Source organism: Pongo pygmaeus, chromosome 12 (assembly GCF_028885625.2).
Source record: "Pongo pygmaeus isolate AG05252 chromosome 12, NHGRI_mPonPyg2-v2.0_pri, whole genome shotgun sequence".
In the NCBI taxonomy this organism is placed as follows: domain Eukaryota; kingdom Metazoa; phylum Chordata; class Mammalia; order Primates; family Hominidae; genus Pongo; species Pongo pygmaeus.
The window spans coordinates 48,517,982-48,538,002 of NC_072385.2; the positions used below are offsets into that span (position 1 = coordinate 48,517,982).

Here is a 20,021-nt window from a genome sequence, read left to right on the forward strand (position 1 = left end):
ACAATTTCCTCAGTGTTTCGTAGTTTTCTTTGTAGAGATCTTTCACTTCCTTGGTTAAATATATTCCTAGGTATTGGGTTTTTTTTTTGTTTGTTTGTTTGTTTTTTGAGACAGAGTCTTGCTCTGTCGCCCAGGCTGGAGTGCAGTGGCACAGTCTCGGGTCACTGCAACCTCTGCCTCCTGGGTTCAAGCAGTTCTCCAGCCTTAGCCTCAGCCTCCCAAGTAGCTGGGATTACTGGCAAGCACCACCACACCCAGCTAATTTGTTTATTTTTAGTAGAGACGGGGTTTTCCCATGTTGCCCAGGCTGGTCTCGAACTCCTGAGCTCAGGCAATCCACCCATCTTGGCCTCCCAAAGTACGAGGATTACAGGTGTGAGCCACTGTGCCCAGCCAGGTATTTTTTTTTTTTGGTAGCTATTATAAATGGGTTTGCCTTCTCAATTTCATTCTCAGCTAGATTATTATCAATATCTAGAAATGCTACTGATTTTCATATGTTGATTTTGTATTCTGCAACTTTCTAAATTCATTTATCAAATTTAAGAGTTTTTGGTGAAGTTTTAAATTTTATTTTTTGGATATATCATACTATACCATATCATCAATAAACAGGAATAATTTGACTTCATCTTTTCCAAACTGTATGCCTTTTACTTCTTTCTCTTGCTTGATTGCTCTGGCTAGGACTCTAGTACTATGTTGAAGAGAGGTGGTAAAAGTGGGCATCCTTGTTTTCTTCCAGATTTTTGAGGAAATGTTTTCAACTTTTCCTCATTCAGTGTAATGTTGGCTGTGAGGTTATCTTATATGGGCTTTGTTATTTTGAGATATGTTCCTTCTATGCCTAATTTGTTGAGGGTTTTTATCATGAAGTGGTGCTGAATTTTATCAATGCTTTTCTGAGTCTATTGAGATGATCATATGATTTTTGTCCTTAAATCTGTTTATGTGATGTATCACATTTATTGATTTGCATATGTTAAATCATCCTTGCATCCCTGGATAAAACCCACTTGATATTATCTTTTTGATATTATCTTTATATTATATTATCTTTTTGATGTACCATTGAATTAGTTTGCTAGTATTTTGTTGGGGATTTTTGAGTCTATATTTATCAGGGATATTGGTCTATAGTTTTCTTTTTTTGTTGTGTCCTTATCTGTTTTTGGTATCAGGATAATACTGGCCTCATAGAATGTATTAGAGAGAATTCCCTCCTTCTCTATTTTTGGAACAACTTCTTTTATCGTTTTTATTTCAAAAGGCCTTGCTTATATAAACCATTTGCTTTTTACTTTGCTAAAATTGTTCCAAGAGTTTAAAGTGAATTACAATATACAAAACACAAATAACTTATTTCTTGGGGTTGCTATTTAAATACCAAAATGGTAACACACTCATGAAATGCTTTTGAACTTAAAAAGTTGGAGAAATATTTTTCTCGCAAACAGGACAAACTGTCATTAATATTATATTGTGATCTTGGTTCTCAATGGCTTTATCACAAGCTATTGGTCTGTTACAAGCATATGTAACATGCAATTTCTCATGTGTGTGAACTAATTTTCTTTATGAAACATTTTAAATATGCAGAAAATAAATGTGCATAAAACATACCCTCATTTGGGCGCTAGTCACCCAAAACATATACCCAAGAACATGGTTAAGTACATAAAATACAGAAAGGAGATGCATCAGTTAAAGCTATGAAGAGGATTCCTGCAGAATTAGCATGCGGTTTCCTGTCCTTTGATTTGTCCCAGTGCTAGTTGTCTCTCCAGGAAGGTGGAAGGTGAATGATTCTCAGGTGGAAGAAGGGGCTGTACCATAGAAGTGAGTTATGTATGCATGCTAGCCCAAGGGTTGTATCTCACTATCATTGCTAAATGGTTCTCCCCACTTTTGTATTAGGTGGTTTAGAGTTCTCTGCTGTTTATAATAGTGTATTAAAGATCTTGTTCATACAAAAGATAACATAGTAACTCCTATCTTAGTTAGTCATTTCTTTGGTTTTAGTTATTCTAGTCAGTATAAATGAACCAGGCCTGCTTCCTGATGTTGAAACCATCACTGGCATAATGGCCTGAATAGAGAGTGTTTCCTTATGACTGACAACATGCTGAGATGGCAGGAGTATGGAAGATTCCCTGGCTTGACATTTTTGATCAGTTCTTCAGCTTTAGCTTTTGTGCAGTCTGTATATACATTTCCTGACTTTTAAAGTCCTTATCAGATCCCACTCTACCCAAGAAAGTCTTGCAATCCTGCAGTGGATTTGCAGTGGACTTAACTCTGTAGTTATGCTGAGGTCTTTCTCTCTGTGCTCCACTGTACTGTGCTGCTGTAGGTTCCTAGATAGTGACACTGACCTGCTTGGTCCTCATGGGCTTCTTCATATCACATGGCTGGAACTGATCAACTTCTCCCTGTGCCTCTTTTGGATATTTTTCTGTCCTATTCTCATGGAGATCTTGATGGCAGTAATGGCAAGAATTTGCTGTGGAAATGGTTTGGATTTCTTATAATCTATAAGGCCTAGATATACAGGCATTTCTTAAAGATCGTCCTCTGCAAAATCCTGTGTCTGGATTGCGGGATCATTAGAGAATGTTCAATCTCTTCCTTCTTTATCACCATGTTCTTTGCTAGGAGCTCCTCTCTCTTTTTTACAAAATTAAATTTCCCATTATGATATATGTGACTCTATTATGTTTTGCCTAAAACTCTCTTTTTAGCTTTGCTGCTTGATCCTTCACACAGTCTCTGGCTGAAGCCCTCAGAGCATTTTTCAGTTTATCCTTTCCATCAGAAGCCATCTGGCATCTCCAAAGGCAATTCCCGGCTTCAGAGGAATACTTTTTTGAAGGTATTGATGGGTGAGTCCACAAATTCACCACTGAAAAATTCTCTGTGACTGGGAATTACCTGCCCAGAGAAAGGGCATGGTTCTGTGTTTTCTCTGGATGAGAAGATAAGTTTAAATATTTGGGAATAAGGATTCTCTGCTCATCCTTCACTAGCGACAAATCTTATTAAAGCTATAGTGTATTAGGTGACCTATCAGGACCCTGGGTGACCTACTGAAATTGTGCATTATAATAGAACCCTTGTCCTTACACTTCTTAGCATCATATTCAAGTTCCTGAGACCTAAAGAAAAAATAAGAGAATGTTAAGTGGAATAAGGAAGTGTATGTTTCCTTGTAGAAGGCTAATGGATAGGTCATTGAACAGGTTATGAGAATTGCAGTAACTCAAACTTTAAATTGGTAATAATTATTGCATACTCTTGCAGCAGTATCATCAGCAAAAATCCATCAAGGTAAACTTTCTTTCTCAAGTTCAATATTAGTCTTCCACGATTTATTTAATTTTTCTATGTCTTCCTTCACTTGATCCAAATAGTGGCTTAAAAATTCTTGAAAGAAACACTCCACATACTAGGAATACAGAAGAGAACTTCCTCAACCTGATAAGGGATAGTGTATTAGTCCATTTTCACACTGCTGATAAAGACATACCTGAGACTGGGCAATTTACAAAAGAAAGAGGTTTAATTGGACTTACAATTCCACGTGGCTGGGAAAGCCTCACAATCATGGCAGAAGGCAAGGAGGAGCAAGTCACGCCTTACATGGATGGCAGCAGGCAAAGAGAGAATGCTTGTGCAGGGGAACTCCTCTTTTTTAAAACAATCAGATCTCGTGAGACTTATTCACTATCATGAGAACAGCACGGGAAAGATTTGCTCCCATGATTCAATTACCTCCCACTGGGTCCCTCCCACAACACATAGGAATTCAAGATGAGATTTGGGTGGGGACACAGCCAAACCATATAAGATATCTATGAAAAGCTGACAGCTAACATCATACTTAATGATGAAAGACTGAATGCTCTTCTTCTAAGATCAGGAACAAGGCAAGGATCTGCTCTTATAACATCTATTCAACATTGTGTTGTAGGTTCTATCTAGGGCAATTAAGTAAGAAAAATAAAAGCATCTAGATTGGAAAAGAAGAAGTAAACTTATCTTTATGTGAAGGTGACATGATTTTGTATATATAAAACACTAGAGAACTCACTCAAAAACTATTAAAACCAATAAACAAGTTTGGCAAGGTTGCAGGATACAAAAATGTACAAAAATCAACTGTATTTCTACACAATAGTAATGAGAAGGGAGAAAATGGTTTTAGTCTGTTTTGTTCTGCTATAATAGAATACTTGAGACTGGGTAATTTATAAAGAAAATAAATTATTTGGCTTATGGTTCTGGAGGCTGGAAGTCCAAGAGCATGATATGGTATCTGACAAGGGCCTCTATAATGCCTCATCCCATGGTGGAGGGCAGAAAGGCAAGAGAGGGCAAGAGAGCAAGACAGCAAGAGAGGCCCAAACTTGCTTTTATAACAAGCCCACTCTTGTGATAACTAAATCACTCGTATGACAATGACATTAACCCATTCATGAGCTCAGCGTCCTCATGATCTAATCACTGCTTAACACTGCTGTATTGGGGATTCAATTTCTAATAAAGGAACTTTGGGGAACACATTTAAATCATAGCAAAAGTTAAGAAAGCAATTCAATTTACAAAAGTATCAGAAAGAATAGATTACTTAAAAATAAGTTTAACAAAAGAAGTATAAAACTTCTTCTCTGAGAACTATGAAATATTGTTGGATAAAGTTAAAGAAGATCCAAATAAGTGGAAAAACACCACATGTTCATAGATCAGATGACTTAATGTTGTTAAGAGGTTAATATTTCCCAAATCGATCTTCAGGTTCAATGCCATTCTTATCAAAATCTTAGCTGGCTTCTTTTCAGGAACTGACAAGCTCATTCTAAAACTCATGTGAAAGTTCAAGGGACCTGGAATAGCCAAAACAATCTTGAAAAAGGAAAACAAAGTTGGAGGAGTCATGCTACTGGATTGTAAAACTTACTTCAAAGCTGCAGTAATCAAGACAGTGTGGTATTGGAATAAGGATAGACACACAGGCTAATGGAATAAAATTGAGAATTCGGAAAAAAACTCTCACAATTGTAGTCAACTGATTTTCAGGAAGGGTGCCAGAATCATTCCATGGGTGAGGAGTAGTCTTTCAACAAACGATGCTGTGACAACTGGTAGCCACATGCAAAAGAATGAAGTTGGGGCCGGGCGTGGTGGCTCACACCTGTAATCCCAGCACTTTGGGAGGCCAAGGCTGGTGGATCATCTGAGGTCAGAAGTTTGAGATCAGCCTGGCCAACATGGTGAAATCTGTCTCCACTAAAAATACAAAAAGATTAGCCAGGTGTGGTGGTGGGCACTTGTAATCCCAGCTACTTGGGAAGCTGAGGCAGGAGAATTGCTTGAACTCAGGAGGCGGAGGTTGCAGTGAGCCGAGATTGTGCCATTGCACTCCAGCCTGGGCGACAAGAGCAAAATTCCGTCAAAAAGAAAAGAAAAAAAAAAAAAGAATGTTGGACTCTTATTTCACACTTCACACCATATACAAAAATTAACTCAAGGCCAGGCATGGTGGCTCACATCTGTAATCCCAGCACTTTGGGAGGCCAAGGCAGGTGGATCATGAGGTCAAGAGATGGAGACCAGTCTGGCCAACATGGTGAAACCCCATCTCTACTAAAAATACAAAAATTAGCTGGGTGTGGTGGCACACACCTGTAGTCCCAGCTACTTGGGAGGCTGAGGCAGGAGAATCGCTTGAACCTGGGAGGTGGAGGTTGCAGTGAGCTGAGACCGTGCCACTGCACTCTGGCCTGGCGACAGAGCGAGACTATGTCTCAAAAAAAAAAATTAACTCAAAATGTATCAAAGACCTAAATGTAAGAGCCCAAATTGTACTTTTTTTTTTTTTTTTTTTTTTTTTTAACAGAGTTTCGCTCCTGTTGCCCAGGCTGGAATGCAATGGTGCGACCTTGGCTCACCACAACCTCTGCCTCCTGGGTTCAAGCCAATCTCCTGCCTCAGCCTCCTGAGTAGCTGGGATTACAGGTATGTACCATCATACCTGGCTAATTCTGTATTTTTAGTAGAGACGGGGTTTCTCCATGTTGGTCAGGCTGGTCTCGAACTCCCGACCTCAGGTGATCTGCCTGCCTTGGCCCCCCAAGGTGCTGGGTAAATATTTAACAGGGTGCTGGGTAAATTCTCCCAAGGTGTAAATATTTATGACCTTGGATTAGGCAACGGTTTCTTAGTTGTGACACCAAAAGCACAAGCAACAGAAGAAAAAAAATAGATAAACTGGACGTCATCAAAATTAAAAGCTTTTGTGCTTCAAAAGGACACTATCAAGAAAGTGAAAAGACAGCCCATAGGATGGGAGAACATTCTTGCAAATCATGTATCTGATAAGAAACTTGTAGCTAGGATATTAAAAAAAACCTTTTACAACTGCATGATAAAAAGACAAATAATCTAGTTAAAAATGGTAAAGAATCTGAATAGACAGTTCCACAAATAGCCAAGAAGCACAAGAAAAGATGCTCATTATCATTAGGGAAATGCAAATCAAAGCCATAAGGTACCATCTCACACCCACTAGGATGGCTATAATAAAAAAGATAATAATAAATGTTGTGAGGGTGTGGAGAAATTGGAACCCTCATACACTGATGGTGGGAATGTAAAATGATACAGCCTTTTAGGAAAACAGTCTGGCAGTTCATCAAAAAGTTAAACATACCATATAATGCAGCAATTTCATTAAGTAAATACATAAGAGAAATTAAAACCCATGTCCACACAAAAACTTGTACACAAATGTTTACGGCAGCATTATTCATAATAGTCAGAAAGTGGAAACAACATAAATGTTCATCAACTGAGAATGAATATATAAAATGTGGCATATCCATGCAATAGTATATTATTTGCAATAAAAGGGAATGAAGTACAGACACTTGATACAACAGAGACGAATCTTTAAAATATTATGTTAAATGAAAGGACAGGACACAAAAAAACAGAATAGGCAAACCTGTAGAGACAGAAATAGACTAGTGTTGGTGATGATGGCACTGGGGGATGACGGCTGTGGGTATGGCATTTTTTCGAGGGGTAATTAAAATGTTCTAAATTGTGATGGTTGCACAACTCTGTGAAGATCTTAAATGCCATTGAAGTGAATATCTTAAATGGGTGAATTATATAATAAGTAAATTATCCCTCAATAAAGTTGTTTGTTGTTACTACACATGATCAAAGAGTATGTCTGTGACAGCTAACGTGGCATTTTAAACATTTTCAAGTAACTGTTGCTTAATCTGTATGACATAGAGATCTTTCTTACTTAGCAAGCAGTTGTGCCAAGCATCAATGAGACTCTTTTGGGGAATTTTCTTCCATGGGATATTCTGCTTAAATAAATAGTCAGCACATGGCAGAATTAACAATAAGGACTTAACACTGCATTCATACATCTGGGGTTTACCAGCTTGGGAAAAGCTTGCAATTGTTGCTCTAAGTGAGATTCATCATAATTCTGGTTTCTCTATGGTTTTCAACAGAGAAAACCAGCTGTCACAGAAACTGCCTTCTTTGTGAGGTGGAGGAAACCTGGATTGAAACACCAGTCCTGCCAACATTTGAGTTCCCAGTGGATTTAGCCTTGGAAACCAAGATGCTTCAGGGAACGATGCATGACCTCATCTCTCCGATAGCTTTGAAAACAGCTTCTCCTTATGTATATTTAATCACCTTAAAAGAGTGGTTCTCAAAGTATGTTTGCAAAAAAACCAAGAAATGCAGGTTCTTGGTCTTTAGCCCAGACCTACTGAATCAGAAACTGGGGGATGGGCCCCAGGAGTCTGTTTTAACAAGACCCCCAAATGATTCTGATGTACACCAAAATTTGAGAACACTGGTGTAGAGAACTTTACTTAGCTTCATTCTGTGGTGAGGAATTATTCTCTATCAAGCAAGCTTTATTCATCTCTGAATTATGGTAGTTTTTTTTCTCTTTCTAGTTCAAATTCCTAATAATCTTTTCCTGAGAAGTTGACACTATTGATGCCAAAGAAAGAATTATTGGGATGATGAGCATTCTATTTCCTGTTGCAGTTGCAATGAGCCTATACCATGTGGCTTACTAAGAGTTTTTGAAATGAAATTTTATCTTTAGGTCTAAACACACTATTTATGAAGAAGGCTTGGTTTTCATGTAAAACTATAGTTTTCCACAGAAGCCGTTTTGTTGGACTATCCTCCTTCTCCCAATAGAGCAGTTGATTCCAACATATAGAGGCACTGGACGCCCAACAAACTCTGTTTGTGAACAGACCTGGAAACAACAGTTTGGTTACCCTGAACTCTCTCATCACAGAGGTCTTGTTTCTAGTCTTGTCTTAGTTCTAAGGCTTCTTTTTTTTTTTTTTTTTTTTTTTTTTTTTTTTTTTTTTTTTTTTTTTTAGAAAACTGAACCAAGGTGGTCATATTTATTTCCATTCAGCTATTTACCTATTAATTGCCTAATAATGGTCCCAAACTTGTCAAAATTTTAGAGAAACAACAAAAAAACATAAATACAATTATAACTTCATATAACATCAGTAAGCCCAAGTTAGTTGTGATGAGAAACTCTAATGCTGTTAAATAAACAAACACTTAAAATTCAAAGCAAAACTCATAGACATACCACTACATTGCTGACTACTGATGAACAGTGATCTCAAGGTTGTTATTATACATGTAAAATATTGTGTTGTATACTAACAATTCATAGTAAATGCATAATAAATATGCTAATATTAATGTATGAAATATATTTTGTATTTCACCTTTAAAAGCTCTTTTTGAAATTTAATCACATATTTATTTATTTATTTATTTATTTTTTTTTTTTTTTTCTTTTTTTTTTTTTATTTTTTCTTTTATTGTAATTATTATTATTATTATTATTATTATACTTTAGGTTTTATGGTACATGTGCCCAATGTGCAGGTAAGTTACATATGTATACATGTGCCATGCTGGTGCACTGCACCCACCAACTCGTCATCTAGCATTAGGTATATTTCCCAATGTTATCCCTCCCCCCCCCGCCAACCCACAACAGTCCCTGAAGTGTGATGTTCCCCTTCCTGTGTCCATGTGTTCTCATTGTTCAATTCCCACCTATGAGTGAGAATATGCGGTGTTTGGTTTTTTGTTCTTGCGATAGTTTACTGAGAATGATGATTTCCAATTTCATCCATGTCCCTACAAAGGACATGAACTCATCATTTTTTATGGCTGCATAGTATTCCATGGTGTAGATGTGCCACATTTTCTTAATCCAGTCTATCATTGTTGGACATTTGGGTTGGTTCCAAGTCTTTGCTATTGTGAATAATGCGGCAATAAACATACGTGTGCATGTGTCTTTATAGCAGCATGATTTATAGTCCTTTGGGTATATACCCAGTAATGGGATGGCTGGGTCGAATGGAATTTCTAGTTCTAGATCCCTGAGGAATCGCCACACTGACTTCCACAAGGGTTGAACTAGTTTACAGTCCCACCAACAGTGTAAAAGTGTTCCTATTTCTCCACATCCTCTCCAGCACCTGTTGTTTCCTGACTTTTTAATGATCGCCATTCTAACTGGTGTGAGATGGTATCTCATTGTGGTTTTGATTTGCATTTCTCTGATGGCCAGTGATGGTGAGCATTTTTTCATGTGTCTTTTGGCTGCATAAATGTCTTCTTTTGAGAAGTGTCTGTTCATGTCCTTCGCCCACTTTTTGATGGGGTTGTTTGTTTTTTTCTTGTAAATTTGTTGGAGTTCATTGTAGATTCTGGATATTAGCCCTTTGTCAGATGAGTAGGTTGCGAAAATTTTCTCCCATTTTGTAGGTTGCCTGTTCACTCTGATGGTAGTTTGCTTTGCTGTGCAGAAGCTCTTTAGTTTAATTAGATCCCATTTGTCAATTTTGGCTTTTGTTGCCATTGCTTTTGGTGTTTTAGACATGAAGTCCTTGCCCATGCCTATGTCCTGAATGGTATTGCCTAGGTTTTCTTCTAGGGTTTTTATGGTTTTAGGTCTAACATTTAAGTCTTTAATCCATCTTGAATTGATTTTTGTATAAGGTGTAAGGAAGGGATCCAGTTTCAGCTTTCTACATATGGCTAGCCAGTTTTCCCAGCACCATTTATTAAATAGGGAATCCTTTCCCCATTTCTTGTTTTTCTCAGGTTTGTCAAAGATCAGATGGTTGTAGATATGTGGCATTATTTCTGACGGCTCTGTTCTGTTCCATTGATCTATATCTCTGTTTTGGTACCAGTACCATGCTGTTTTGGTTACTGTAGCCTTGTAGTATAGTTTGAAGTCAGGTAGCGTGATGCCTCCAGCTTTGTTCTTTTGGCTTAGGATTGACTTGGCGATGCGGGCTCTTTTTTGGTTCCATATGAACTTTAAAGTAGTTTTTTCCAATTCTGTGAAGAAAGTCATTGGTAGCTTGATGGGGATGGCATTGAATCTGTAAATTACCTTGGGAAGGATGGCCATTTTCATGATATTGATTCTTCCTACCCATGAGCATGGAATGTTCTTCCATTTGTTTGTATCCTCTTTAATTTCCTTGAGCAGTGGTTTGTAGTTCTCCTTGAAGAGGTCTTTCACATCCCTTGTAAGTTGGATTCCTAGGTATTTTATTCTCTTTGAAGCAATTGTGAATGGGAGTTCACTCATGATTTGGCTCTCTGTTTGTCTGTTATTGATGTATAAGAATGCTTGTGATTTTTGCACATTGATTTTGTATCCTGAGACTTTGCTGAAGTTGCTTATCAGCTTAAGGAGATTTTGGGCTGAGACAATGGGGTTTTCTAGATATACTATCATGTCATCTGCAAACAGGGACAATTTGACTTCCTCTTTTCCTAATTGAATACCCTTGATTTCCTTCTCCTGCCTAATTGCCCTGGCCAGAACTTCCAACACTATGTTGAATAGAAGTGGCGAGAGAGGGCATCCCTGTCTTGTGCCAGTTTTCAAAGGGAATGCTTTCAGTTTTTGCCCATTCAGTATGATATTGGCTGTGGGTTTGTCATAAATAGCTCTTATTATTTTGAGATACGTCCCATCAATTCCTAATTTATTGAGAGTTTTTAGCATGAAGGGTTGTTGAATTTTGTCAAAGGCCTTTTCTGCATCTATTGAGATAATCATGTGGTTTTTGTCTTTGGTTCTGTTTATATGCTGGATTACATTTATTGATTTGCGTATATTGAACCAGCCTTGCATCCCAGGGATGAAGCCCACTTGATCATGGTGGATAAGCTTTTTGATGTGCTGCTGGATTCTGTTTGCCAGTATTTTATTGAGGATTTTTGCATCAATGTTCATCAAGGATATTGGTCTAAAATTCTCTTTTTTTGTTGTGTCTCTGCCAGGCTTTGGTATCAGGATGATGCTGGCCTCATAAAATGAGTTAGGGAGGATTCCCTCTTTTTCTATTGATTGGAATAGTTTCAGAAGGAATGGTACCAGCTCCTCCTTGTACCTCTGGTAGAATTCGGCTGTGAACCCATCTGGTCCTGGACTTTTTTTGGTTGGTAAGCTATTGATTATTGCCATAATTTCAGCTCCTGTTATTGGTCTATTCAGAGATTGAACTTCTTCTTGGTTTAGTCTTGGGAGGGTGTATGTGTTGAGGAATTTATCCATTTCTTCTAGATTTTCTAGTTTATTTGCATAGAGGTGTTTGTAATATTCTCTGATGGTAGTTTGTATTTCTGTGGGATCGGTGGTGATATCCCCTTTATCATTTTTTATTGCATCTATTTGATTCTTCTCTCTTTTTTTCTTTATTAATCTTGCTAGTGGTCTATCAATTTTGTTGATCCTTTCAAAAAACCAGCTCCTGGATTCATTTATTTTTTGAAGGGTTTTTTGTGTCTCTCTTTCCTTCAGTTCTGCTCTGATTTTAGTTATTTCTTGCCTTCTGCTAGCTTTTGAATGTGTTTGCTCTTGCTTTTCTAGTTCTTTTAATTGTGATGTTAGGGTGGCAATTTTGGATCTTTCCTGCTTTCTCTTGTGGGCATTTAGTGCTATAAATTTCCCTCTACACACTGCTTTGAATGCATCCCAGAGATTCTGGTATGTTGTGTCTTGGTTCTCGTTGGTTTCAAAGAACATCTTTATTTCTGCCTTCATTTCGTTATGTACCCAGTAGTCATTCAGGAGCAGGTTGTTCAGTTTCCACGTAGTTGAGCGGTTTTGAGTGAGATTCTTAATCCTGAGTTCTAGCTTGATTGCACTGTGATCTGAGAGACAGTTTGTTACAATTTCTGTTCTTTTACATTTATTGAGGAGAGCTTTACTTCCAAGGATATGGTCAATTTTGGAATAGGTGTGGTGTGGTGCTGAAAAAAATGTATATTCTGTTGATTTGGGGTGGAGAGTTCTGTAGATGTCTATTAGGTCTGCTTGGTGCAGAGCTGAGTTCAATTCCTGGGTATCCTTGTTGACTTTCTGTCTCGTTGATCTGTCTAATGTTGACAGTGGGGTGTTAAAGTCTCCCATTATTAATGTGTGGGAGTCTAAGTCTCTTTGTAGGTCACTCAGGACTTGCTTTATGAATCTGGGTGCTCCTGTATTGGGTGCATATATATTTAGGATAGTTAGCTCTTCTTGTTGAATTAATCCCTTTACCATTATGTAATGGCCTTCTTTGTCTCTTTTGATCTTTGTTGGTTTAAAGTCTGTTTTATCAGAGACTAGGATTGCAACCCCTGCCTTTTTTTGTTTTCCATTTGCTTGGTAGATCTTCCTCCATCCTTTTATTTTGAGCCTATGTGTGTCTCTGCACGTGAGATGGGTTTCCTGAATACAGCACACTGATGGGTCTTGAGTCTTTATCCAATTTGCCAGTCTGTGTCTTTTAATTGGACCATTTAGTCCATTTACATTTAAAGTTAATATTGTTATGTGTGAATTTGATCCTGTCATTATGATGTTAGCTCGATGTTTTGCTCGTTAGTTGATGCAGTCTCTTCCTAGTCTCAATGGTCTTTACATTTCGGTATGATTTTGCAGTGGCTGGTACCGGTTGTGCCTTTCCATGTTTAGCGCTTCCTTCAAGAGCTCTTTTAGGGCAGGCCTGGTGGTGACAAAATCTCTCAGCATTTGCTTGTCTGTAAAGTATTTTATTTCTCCTTCACTTACGAAGCTTAGTTTGGCAGGATATGAAATTCTGGGTTGAAAATTCTTTTCTTTAAGAATGTTGAATATTGGCCCCCACTCTCTTCTGGCTTGTAGGGTTTCTGCCGAGAGATCCGCTGTTAGTCTGATGGGCTTCCCTTTGATGGTAACCCGTCCTTTCTCTCTGGCTGCCCTTAACATTTTTTCCTTCATTTCAACTTTGGTGAATCTGACAATTATGTGTCTTGGAGTTGCTCTTCTTGAAGAGTATCTTTGTGGCGTTCTCTGTATTTCCTGAATCTGAATGTTGGCCTGCCTTGCTAGATTGGGGAAGTTCTCCTGGATAATATCCTGCAGAGTGTTTTCCAACTTGTTTCCATTCTCCCCATCACTTTCAGGTACACCAATCAGACGTAGATTTGGTCTTTTCACATAGTCCCACATTTCTTGGAGGCTTTGCTCGTTTCTTTTTATTCTTTTTTCTCTAAACTTCCCTTCTCGCTTCATTTCATTCATTTCATCTTCCAGGGCTGATACCCTTTCTTCCATTTGATCGCATCGGCTCCTGAGGCTTCTGCATTCTTCACGTAGTTCTCGAGCCTTGGTTTTCAGCTCCATCAGCTCCTTTAAGCACTTCTCTGTATTGGTTATTCTAGTTATACATTCTTCTAAATTTTTTTCAAAGTTTTCAACTTCTTTGCCTTTGGATTGAATATCCTCCCGTAGCTCGGAGTAATTTGATCGTCTGAAGCCTTCTTCTCTCAGCTCGTCAAAGTCATTCTCCGTCCAGCTTTGTTCCGTTGCCGGTGAGGAACTGCGTTCCTTTGGAGGAGGAGAGGTACTCTGGTTTTTAGAGTTTCCAGTTTTTCTGCTCTGTTTTTTCCCCATCTTTGTGGTTTTATCTACTTTTGGTCTTTGATGATGGTGATGTACAGATGGGTTTTTGGTGTGGATGTCCTTTCTGTTAGTTTTCCTTCTAACAGACAGAACCCTCAGCTGCAGGTCTGTTGGAGTACCTGGCCGGCCGTGTGAGGTGTCAGTCTGCCCCTGCTGGGGGGTGCCTCCCAGTTAGGCTGCTCGGGGGTCAGGGGTCAGGGACCCACTTGAGGAGGCAGTCAGCCCGTTCTCAGATCTCCAGCTGCGTGCTGGGAGAACCACTGCTCTCCTCACAGCTGTCAGACAGGGACATTTAAGTCTGTAGAGGTTACTGCTGTCTTTTTGTTTGTCTGTGCCCTGCCCCCAGAGGTGGAGCCTACAGAGGCAGGCAGGCCTCCTTGAGCTGTGGTGGGCTCCACCCAGTTCAAGCTTCCAGGCTGCTTTGTTTACCTAAGCGAGCCTGGGCAATGGCGGGCGCCCCTCCCCCAGCCTCTCTGCCGACTTGCTGCTTGATCTCAGACTGCTGTGCTAGCAATCAGCGAGACTCCGTGGGCGTAGGACCCTCTGAGCCAGGTGCGGGCTATACTCTCCTGGGGCACCGTTTCCTAAGCCCGTCGGAAAAGCACAGTATTCGGGTGGGAGTGGCCCGATTTTCCAAGTGCCGTCTGTCACCTCTGGAAGGGGAACTCCCTGACCCCTTGAGCTTCCCGAGTGAGGCAATGCCTCGCCCCTGCTTCGGCTGGCGCACGGTGCGCTCACCCACTGACCTGCGCCCACTGTCTGGCACTCCCTAGTGAGATGAACACGGTACCTCAGATGGAAATGCAGAAATCACCCGTCTTCTGCGTCGCTCGCGCTGGGAGCTGTAGACCGGAGCTGTTCCTATTCGGCCATCTTGGCTCCTCTCCGGCTTCTTTACATACTCTTTTTCTCTAGTCAGGGGAATCTAGATCTTCAGTTTTGAAATGGAATTTGGATTCTTCACTCTTGAGCCCCAATTTCTTTAGTAAGTTGTTCTTTGGCATCAATAGCAGGGTAAGGATTGTTCCTAAATGCTTTGATGAGGGCTCTAATTGGTAGGAGGTGTAGCTGGGACAACACTGTCATACTTGAATCTTTTCTTCAGGTGATACTGTCCTTGGTCTTGGCTGATCCAGGTTCCTGTGCTCTCTGTAATGGGTGTCTAGCTCTTAATTTCTGAAACCTAATCTGGGTTCTGATTAGTGTTGATTTGTGAATATATGCTACCAATTGTTTGGTATCATAACCTGGGTAAGGTTTTTGGTTGAAGGCATTGATAAGAATTTTCAGTGAAACCTCTGTGAATTTGGTATGACAGTGTCTACTGTTTGTAGATTTGGTCACATGTGGACAGCTATCCTATACATGTTGCAAGGGAGTTTAGGTGTTCAAGGATGTGACTAAGAGTCAAAATATTTTTTTACTATGGAAAATTTCAAGTACATATAAAATGAGAGAATAGTGAACTTGATGCTTCACCCACCTTCAACATTTTTTAGTACAAGGCCAATCTTATTTCATTAACACACCCACCCACTCCCTCAGCCTCTAGGATTATTTTAAAGTAAATCTAATGCATCATATGATCTTATCCTTTAGTAATTCAATATGTTTCTACAAGACAAAGGCTCTTTAAAAAAGTATAAACACATAGGCCAGGCATGGTGGCTCACACCTGTAATCCCAGCACTTTGGGAGGCCAAGGTGGGAGGAACACCTGAGCTCAGGAGTTCAAGACCAGCCTGGGTAACATGGCGAAACCCCATTTCTACAAAAAGAATACAAAAATTAGCGGGGCGTGGTGGTACATGTCTATGGTCCCAGCTACTTGGGAGGCTCAAGTGGGAGGATCCTTTGAGCGGAGGTTGCAGTGAGTGGAGATCATGCCACTGCACTCCCACCCAGGCAACAGAGAGAGACTCCATCTCCAAAAAAAAAAAACCCAAACCAACCAGACAAACAAACAAACAAAAAAACCATAATCACAGTACCACAATTACATCTAAAAAATTAACAATAATTCCTTAATATTATCAAATATGTAGTGTTCACATTTCCCTGAATAAATTATAAATGTATGTGAGTGTATATTTAAATAATAGTATGTTATTGTGTATATTTAACAGTATGTAATTATGTATATTTAGTATGTTAAGTTAGGATCTAAATAAAGCTTATACATAGAGATTATTTTGTCTCCTAAGTCTCTTCTAATCTATAAACTTCATCGTCTCCTATTTACCTTTGAAAAGCAAACAAACAAAATGTGTTGTTAAAGAAATCAGATTGTATGTCTTGCAAAAATTTTCATAGTCTGTAATTTTCTAGCTTCAATGTCTTTATTTAGAAAATTCCTTTTTTTGACTCATGGCATCTAGTCATCCTCTCATGTTTTCACCACTCAACCTGGTAGCTATTGTCCATATTCACTGGAGACTTTCCACCCAGATCACAGCCAGCCTTCCTTTCTATTACATGTCTGTTCCACTGAACAAAGTGTTACTAATTTATCTACTGCATCCCAGGCACCATCTGAGATGACACAACCCAGGTTCAGGGTTCATGTGGACATCCAACGGCCTAACCTTGCAGTTCCTTGGCTTCTAACTTCAGTGCACGTCCTATCTCTTTCACAGTCACCCATACCCATGGTCAACCTCAGAACATTGTCATCATTTGGAACTGCTCCCCATTAGAAATTTTAAGCTCAATTTTGATTATAACCTCTCCCATCTTTCCAGCTGTGCCACATCCCTAGTCTAACTACATCATTTCTCAAAGAAATTTCCACCTACTTGTTGTTCTCCCAGTCTATAAGCCCTTTCTATATCTCTTCTTTTTCCTATAACTACTCTTACCAACACTCTCAATGGTCTTGTATTCTCTATTCTTTTATTAAAATCATCTGTATTTAAGGTCAACCACATAACTTATTTTCTGTGTTCCTACAGAGTGACATAGTTTGAATGTTTGTCCCCTCCAAATCTCATGTTGAAATGTGATTCCCAATATTGGAGGTGGGGCCTAGTGGGAGGTGTTTGGGTCATGGAGGTGGATCCCTCATGAATGGCTTGGTGCTCTCCCCACAGAAACGAGTGAGTTCTCACTCTATTAGTTCATATAAGAGCTAGTTGTTTAAAAGAGTCTGGTGCCTCTCTCCCCTCTTTCTTGCTCTCTCTCACACCATGTGACATGTTTGCTCCCCCTTTGCCTTTCACCATATGTAAAAGATTCCTGAGGCCTCACCAGAAGCCAAGAAGATGTTGCTGCCATACTTGTAGAGCTTGAAGAACTGTGAGCCCAATGGACTTCCTTTCTTTATAAATTATCCAGCCTCAGGTATTTCTAAATAGCAATGCAAAATGGACCAATACAGAAAATTGGTACTGGGGAATGGGGCATTGCTACAAAGATACCAGAAAATGTGGAAGCAGATTTGAACTGAGTAATGAGAAGAGACTAGAAGAATTTGGAGGGCTCAGAAGACAGGAAGATGAGGGAAAGTTTGGGACTTCTTAGAGACTAAGTTGTGACCAAATGCTGACAGAAATATGAACCGTGAAAGCCAGGCTGATGAAGTCTCAGATGGAAATAAGGAACTTACTGGGAACTGGAACAAAGGTCACCCTTGTTATGCCTTAGCAAAGGACTTGGCTGTATTGTGTCCGTGCACTAGGGGTTTGTGGAAGGTTGAATTTAAGAGTGATGACCTAGGTTATCTGGTGGAAGAAATTTCAAATTTTTCATAATCCAATTTTTTCACCACAAAGTGGTCAGTAAATGCCACAGCTCCTTCTAACAGCCTACAATCAGATATGGAAGGAAAGAAATGACTTAAAGTTGCGACTTATAATTAAAAGGGAAACTGAGGGTAAAAATTTGGAAAATCTGTGGCCTGCTTATGTGGTAGGGAAGGAAAGAGCATTTTCAGGAAAGGATTCTAAGAGGCCTGCAGAACAACCACTTGCTGGAGAGATTAGTATGACTAAATGGGAGCCAGGTGCTACCATTCAAGGCAAGGGGAAAAAAGACTTCAAAGGCATTTCAGAAATCTTCCAGGTAGTCCCTTCCATTGCAGTTCCAGAGCCCTGGGAGGCAAGAATAGTTTCAGTAGACAAGACTTGGGCGTCGCTGTCCTGAGCCACCTATGGAAGCTGATCCCCAAATCCCAATATCTCCAACTCTACCCTTGGCTCAGAGGGCTCCAGGTACAGCTTGGGCTGCTACTCTGGAGGGCACAATCCATAAGTCTTGGTGGCTTCCATGTGATGCTAAGTCTGCAGTTGGGCAGAATGCAAGAGTGAAGGAGGCTTGGCAGCTTCCACCTAGATTTCAGATGTATTGGAAAGCCTGGGTGCCCAGGAAGAAGCCTGATGTAGGGGTGGGATCCTCATAGACCCTACTAGAGTAGCGCCAAGGGAAAATGTGGGGTTACAGCCCCCACACAGAGTCCCCACCAGGGTGCTGCCTAGTGGAGCTGTGAGAATGGTAGAGATACTGGCAGTGCACACCCTTAGTCTGGGAAAGCCATAAGCATTCAACTACAACCCAGTAGGGCAGTCAACATGGACAGCTCCCCAAAAGGCCATGGGGACAGGGCTTACTAAGGCCTTGGGAGCCCACACTTTGCACCAGTGTGCTCAGGATGCAGGACATGGTGTCAAGGATTATTCTGGAGCTTTAAGATTTAGTGTCTTCCCTACGGGGTTTCAGACTTGCATGGAGCCTGTTGCCCTTTCCTTTTGGCTGATTTCTCCCTTTTGGAATTGGAATGTTTACCCAATGCCCAAACCACCATTGTGTCTTGGAAGTAAATAACTTGTTTTTGATTTCATGGGTTCATAGGTGGAAGGAACTTGCCTTGGGTCTTAGATGAGACTTTGGACTTTGAAACTTTGAGTTAGCACTGGGATGAGTTTGAGGACTGTTGGGAAGGCATGATTGTATTTTTTAATATGAGAAGGACATGAGATTTTGGGGGCCAGGAGTGGAATAATGTAGTTTGGATGTTTGTCCCCTCCAAATCTCATGTTGAAATGTGATCCCAATATTGAAGGTAGGGCCTAGTGGGAGGTGTTTGAGTCATGGAGGTGGATCCCTCTAAATTGCTTGGTGCCCTCTCCATAGAAATGAGTGAATTCTTGCTCTAGTAGCTCACATAAGAGATAGACGTTTAAAACAGTCTGGTGACTCCCTCCCCTCTTTCTTGCTTCCTCTCTCACCATGTGATGTGCCTGCTCCCCCTTTGCCTTTCACCATATGTAAAAGTTTCCTGAAGCCTCACCAGAAGCCAAGAAAATGCTGGTGTCATGCTTGCACAGCCACAGAACTGTGAGCCAAATAAACCTCCTTTCTTTATAAATTACCCAGCCTCAGGCATTCCTTTATAGCAATGCAAAGCAGACTAACACGCAGAGTAGCAGAAAATCCTACAACATAGCATCAACACCTCCCAAATATGCTTTCATCTTTTCCAGTTAGTTTTTTCTCCCTTTTCCCAAAGGAACAATCTCCATTTTTCTCTAATGCTTTCTGAAACTCATCAATCAAATCCTTAGCAGATAATATTATACCCTTATTAACAATAAAATTAGGAATTATATCTAAATGCATAGAAACTGGAATTGCCATGAATGCTTCATTCATTCTGTTGATAACTTGTGCTGTGTTGAAACTTGCACCTCCTTGGCTTCCATGACACTTTTTTTTTTCTCCTAGTGCTTTTCCTGACCCTCTGCTATTTCTTCTCATGGGCTCCTTATCCTTTCTCTCCACCTTTTAAAAGTTGGTGGTAATCAGAGCTTCACTTTTTGCCCTTTCCTCTTATTCTATTATGTCTTATTCCTCTACGATCCTAACAACTCCCACAGTTTTACTTTCCAACTGAATGCTGATTCCCAAGTATTTATTTCTAACTCATATATCTCTCTACAGTTTCCTACTTCCATATGAGCTGACTTTCAGACTGCTATCCACT

The 20,021-nt window shown here is 39.9% G+C and overlaps 1 protein-coding gene across 2 annotated transcripts in view; it reads right to left on the minus strand.

The window, feature by feature from the left end:
• Positions 1-20,021, minus strand: part of DNAH6 (dynein axonemal heavy chain 6) — a 322,627-nt gene that overhangs the window by 60,299 nt on the left and 242,307 nt on the right. The window lies entirely within an intron of this gene.